General features: G+C 33.8%; 1 protein-coding gene across 1 annotated transcript in view; it reads right to left on the reverse strand.

Moving 5' to 3' along the window:
- Positions 1 to 4,238, reverse strand: part of Tdrd3 (tudor domain containing 3) — a 136,346-nt gene extending 132,108 nt beyond the window's left edge. Inside the window, exons 1-2 of the mRNA XM_012517180.2 lie at positions 4,154 to 4,238; positions 834 to 902 (exon numbers count right to left, since the gene is read on the reverse strand). The gene's annotated coding sequence lies outside the window, so the exon portion shown is untranslated. The remainder of the gene's footprint in view (positions 1 to 833; positions 903 to 4,153) is intronic.
- Positions 4,239 to 5,661: the final 1,423 nt, after the last annotated feature.

Raw genomic sequence — 5,661 nt, forward strand, 5'->3', positions numbered from 1 at the left:
TTTTTTTAAAAATCACTGAAAAATTTTCTAATATGAATACATATATGCATAGTACAAAATGATGGCACATGATCTCTTATAGCATTACTTTTATATTAAAAGTCCATTAAGTAAAATTAACAAGTTTATTGTAGTAACTGAAATAAAAAGGTCTGAAAAGGCCCGTGTCTTGCACTCTTATAACATTAAGTCTCACGTGTAAACAAATATGCCATGTTTATAATTCTTGAAACTTTTTTTTTAATTTACAGGTCACCAAAATTTTAACTTTTAGAACAGCATGTCCTAAGCTTCTGGTGCCAGGGATCCACTGAGGGAGGGGGAGGGTAGGATAATGGGACTTGAACTCAAGACCTCATGTTTCATGTCTGCCAGGCAGGCACTGTGTCCCTGTGCTAAATCCCTAGTCTCAAAATTTATTTTATTTTATGTATTTGGTACAAGGTCTCACTATGCAGCTCAGACTCATAGTGATCCTCCTGTTTCAGCCTCCAAACCACTGGGGAGTGCACCACCATGCCCGGTCATGGTAGCAGGCTCAGAGTGCCTGGGACAGGGCTGGCACAGCATGTGGTACCAAGGATCGAACCTGGGTCCTTGCGCTTGCCTAGTCTGGTGCTTAGACTGCTGACCTATCTCTGTGGCCCCCCAAAATTTAATTTTTAATTACATTTTATGTGTAGAGAAAAATCACCATAATGATGAATTAGTGAATGATAGGTACACCTCCAAAATATTTTTCTAGTTCATTGAAATAAAAAATTCTAGTAATCTAGTAAATCAATATATTTATTATAGTTGGCAAAATTGAAGAAATTAATAATTTTCTTTACCTTTTCAACCTTTCCACCACTGCTGATGTCACTGGGAAGGAATTTCTTGCCAATTGTTCTCAGATCTGTCTAAAATAAAAATATTATTATTAAAAATAATTACAGAAAAAACTAATTTCATGAATAAAAAAAGAAATTACTTAAGGTCAGTGATTTTGAGACACATAAACGTACTTGATCTTTTCAAATAATATAATCCCATAAATTGTTTAAAACAATTCTGTAAAATGAACAGTGACACACTGAGCCCTGTATTTCTTTAGATAACTTTTAAGCTTACTAGTCTCTATTAAAATCCCAAATTTATTTTATGTAAACTGTGGAGTTACTAAAACACTAGTGCCATAATCCAAAATCAAATGACAACTTCTGAATACACAAATATAGTGCACCTCAAACAAGTGAATCTCATATAACCTTTATTATGCAGAGACACGAAAACACATTACTCTCTAGGACATGCACAAAGCGACATATAATATACCAGGGAACAGAACCACTGTAATAGCAAAGAAGCAAGACTTTACTATAGTAAAAGTTACTCCATTAACTTACACAAAACAGAAACAAAAGCTGATGAACAAACTACACAAAATGCAAAAGTATGAATAACTCCGTAAGCCAAAAGAAAACATAAAGATTAATATTAAAAAGCTGTGACATGTTTTCACATAAAAAGAAAGCATTACAGTCTATTCTTAAAAAAACAAGAAAACCAACAATTTTTCAGAATTAAATCCTCTTGAAGTGAAAACTTAAAAGAAATGGCAAGAAATTCATTCAGGGCAAAATGGATCAGTATTTAGTACTGCTAAGAAGGGTCCAATTATTTAAATTAAGAAATTATCTTCAGCCTGTCATGGTGGCACACACCTGTACTCCCAGCACTTCGGAGGCTGAGGTAAGACTGCCTTGAGTTCGAGAACTGCCTGGGCTTCATAGTGAGTTCAAGACCAGGATGACTGAGATGTTTATTCTGTGCAGGTTACTACATCAAATGCTGACACTTATTAACATCTGATTTCAAAAGAGCCTTGCTAGTGAACCTACTATAAAAACATTTATTAAAATGAAAAGGCATACAATATAAGGTCCAGTTAATAACTTTCCACCCTATTACTGGAGTAAAGCTACAAAAAAAAAACCAATAAACCTAAGCATTGTTACCTAAGTGTTCGTATTTGGGTTTAACTTGTGTGGCAGGTCCATTTGGTAAGTTTTAGTTCAATGGTCATCCCTGCATTACAATGAACAAAAAAGTTATGATTCACAGTAGTAAAAGATTAGAAAAGTTAGGTAGGCAGTACGTAACTTATTTGCTGGGGTTTTTTTCTCTGTATTTTAGGGAAGGGTCTACATGGTGTCCAGGTCTCACTATTAGATCCGACTCGTGTTTCACCCATTTACAGCCTCCCAAGTGCTAGGATTATAGGTGTGTGCCACCACACCCAGTCTCAATCCATCTCAGTACGCCCAGGGGGGAAAGCCGGCACAGCAAGCCTGGGCCCCTGCACTTGCTTGCAGGTTTTTTTGTTTGTTTTTGTTTTTTAGTGCTGTTTCTTAAGATGACTACATGTGACTGTTTCAAGTATGAGATATTATTTTGGGTGTTTAAAGAAAGACTGTCCTGTATTTGTTTCATATCACAATAATTTTAATCATTTAGCATTTTCTCCTTAAGTATGGAAAAACTTTATTATATAATTTATGTGACTAAATGCCCCCCCTCTTTTATTTTGTCTGTAAGGGGATGAATAACTACTATTTACATAATAACAATATAATATCTTTATCTAATATCACTATTCTCAAGCCTGAAGACAATTTCTTTTTTTGTTTTGTTTTTCCTTTTTCTAGTGTTTTGAAACAGGGTGTTGCTATGTAGTCCAGACTGAACTATATTATATAGCTCACTATATCAATTCACTATGTAGTACAGGCTGGCCTAAAACTCATGACAGTCCTCCCAAATGCTAGAACTACAGGTGTGCCCCCACACCAGGCTCTCAGTGTGTTTTAAAGTAAGATAAAAATGACATTCCAAATCCAACATCCTAAATTCAAAATCACTTTATAACAAAAAAATTTTATTAGCAGGTTGTTTCAATATTTTTATTGTAAACACAGAAAAGTATTCACAGTAATCTATGAAAAAAGCTTAAACATACAACAAAAATTTAGTTCTTAATTTTCAAGCCATCTACTTACATAAGTAAACATAATACACACATACACATTGCTGACTATTCAAGTAAGTAAGTTTAGGATAATGCCTACTAGGCTAATCATTTTAAATAGAATTTCTAGAGAAATAATCTGCTTTTAAATTTGTACTAATAAGTAATATTTGCTAATTTAAGACTATGCTATTACTATTTTTTTCTGAATAATTCACAGAATAAAAGCCAAATGTAGGTTTTCATATCAGTTCTCAGTATTTTTATTCCTTAAATTGCAGGTAAAAAATTGAGGACCTGCTTTCCAATGTAAAAAATCTGAGCACGAAAGAGTTGAAAGCCAGGTTTAAGGTAGCTTAGTACGCAAAAGACCTACTTACAAATTTACACCTAGGTTGGCTCCTGGCAACTCTGTACTTGAACCATTTCCTAACTAAAAATGTGACTCTTGATATAAATAGCTATCTATGGTGAACACCTGTCTTGAGAGGACAAGCAAGAAAGTGTGTGTGTTTTAAGGGGAGAAAAGGGGCTTACGACTGAGAATTCCGGTACATGCTACGCAGAGTGTTCCATTGGAGCAGTAGCAAAAAGTTCTGGGCACTAGTCACTGTATAAGTGTTATTCAATTACTCACTGCATAATAAAGGAACAAGTTGTATGCATCCCATAGAGGAAGAGAACAAAATGTGGCCACAGATTATTCTCCCAGTATAAAATAAGAAAAAGCAAATGTGTGTGTATATATATAAGAAGAACCAATAATATATATCTTTCTCAGCTAGTGGTTAGTATTTCTATTTTTTAAAAGTTGAAAAGTCAATTTAAATGGATACTATAATGTCCTGCATTTTATTAAAAGGTGATGAGCTTGAAAAGTAAACTTGTCTGGCACAGGTTTCATCTTTATTAAACAGTTATTCTGTTTCTGTTATCTTAGGGTGAGGCAGGAGGATCACTGCAAGTTGAAGGCCAGCCTAAATTACATAGCAAGACTCTGTCTCAAAAAACCACGAACACACAAAAAAGATAAAAAATATTATCCTAATTATTTATCCTAAAATTGAGTTGATCCTATGAAATGTTTTTCAATAATATGACTTTCAGATTTAAAATGTTTGTAAGTGAACAAACATAACCTACATTGAGAGCAATAAGAATGACGTCATTTATATTGACTTTGTCAAGGGAACTTGTACAAGCTTCAATGCCTTCATCCGAAAGATGCCTGTGAAAATAAAATAAACAACAAGCTTAAATCAAATTTAACCCAGATTATGACTATACATATTTTTTTTCTCTTATAAAATGTTTCCACTACATATACTACGAAAGACTGCTGGACAGAGATTCCCAGTTTGTTTACCATTTCTAATAGAACAGAAAGGTCAATTTATATCAATAAAACTATCCATATCCTTTCTGAGAAAAGCTGTTTAAAGTATCAGCATACTTACAGAATGTACAAGCCATTCTTTGCTATTACAAAAATATAACACTCTGAACTAGTAAATATTTGGTAATATGACAAACTTAATCTTGAGAGAGACTGAGATATGCAGCAACAAAAGAACTAAAGGAAACAAAGCTTTCAACAGTCCCGCAGAAATTCCCACTGAGCTACTTTCACACATTTTCTTCTCCATTCCCTATTCTAAAATGTTCTCAAGAATTATTCAACAAATGTTACTGATTCCAAATTACATAAAGATAGGTAATACTTTATCATATATCTTTTACTTGTTCTCTTGTGTTTTTATTTGATGTCTTATTTTCTCTTTATTCTTTTATCTAGTTCAAACCAACCCTGCATCCTTCCGAAACAATTATTAACTCGAAGTATAGAGACTATTCAACTCAAAGGAGGTAAAAATCATCTTTATCTATCCACCAAAAAACTACATGGACTTTCTGAAATTTTTTGATAAATTCTACAATTCAAGTTAAATATATCAAGCTCATCTGCAAAAAAGTCTGTTAACATCTGAATTGTTTAAATAGCACTGACCTGTTTAACCAAAGGGCAAGAGCCCCCATCACCACTAGACATGCTCCACTGCGGAAGCACCTGGAACTGCTAGTCAGTCTAACAGAGGTATCTCAAGCTCACTCCTGACAGTCAGCATTTCCACCCCAACACTGAACTAATGCTAGGTCACTTGACAATGTAAAGCCTACACAGACAAGCAACAAAAAACGACACGGTATCAAGAAAACAATGAAAGATTTCTCAAAAAAAAGAGCAAGTGAAAGGAAACATGAATAATTATAGGACGGACCATAGGAAAGCACAGATTAAAATCAATAAGCCCATGAGCAAAATCAAGAAGATAAAATTCAGAAACGTATGCACTATATTAATCAAAGCAAGAATGTTAATATTAGGTATTATCAAAAAACTTAAGGCTATGGCAGCACTAAAATACAGTGATGAATAAACACAAGTAGTTAAATGTGTAACACAAAGAAAATAGAAGGACAAACTATATACATGAGTTAGCAAGAAAGAAGAGATGGGAGACAGAATGACAGCACATAAGTGACCATGAAACAAATGTTCACAGTTGACTTAAAGCACTGCTTTAATTTAAAATGGCTCTTAATAATTTCCTTATTGTCAGATTGTTTTTCTGTTCACTGGCAACGACTGT

This window comes from Octodon degus, unplaced genomic scaffold (genome assembly GCF_000260255.1).
Source record: "Octodon degus isolate 3935 unplaced genomic scaffold, OctDeg1.0 scaffold00150, whole genome shotgun sequence".
Classification (NCBI taxonomy): domain Eukaryota; kingdom Metazoa; phylum Chordata; class Mammalia; order Rodentia; family Octodontidae; genus Octodon; species Octodon degus.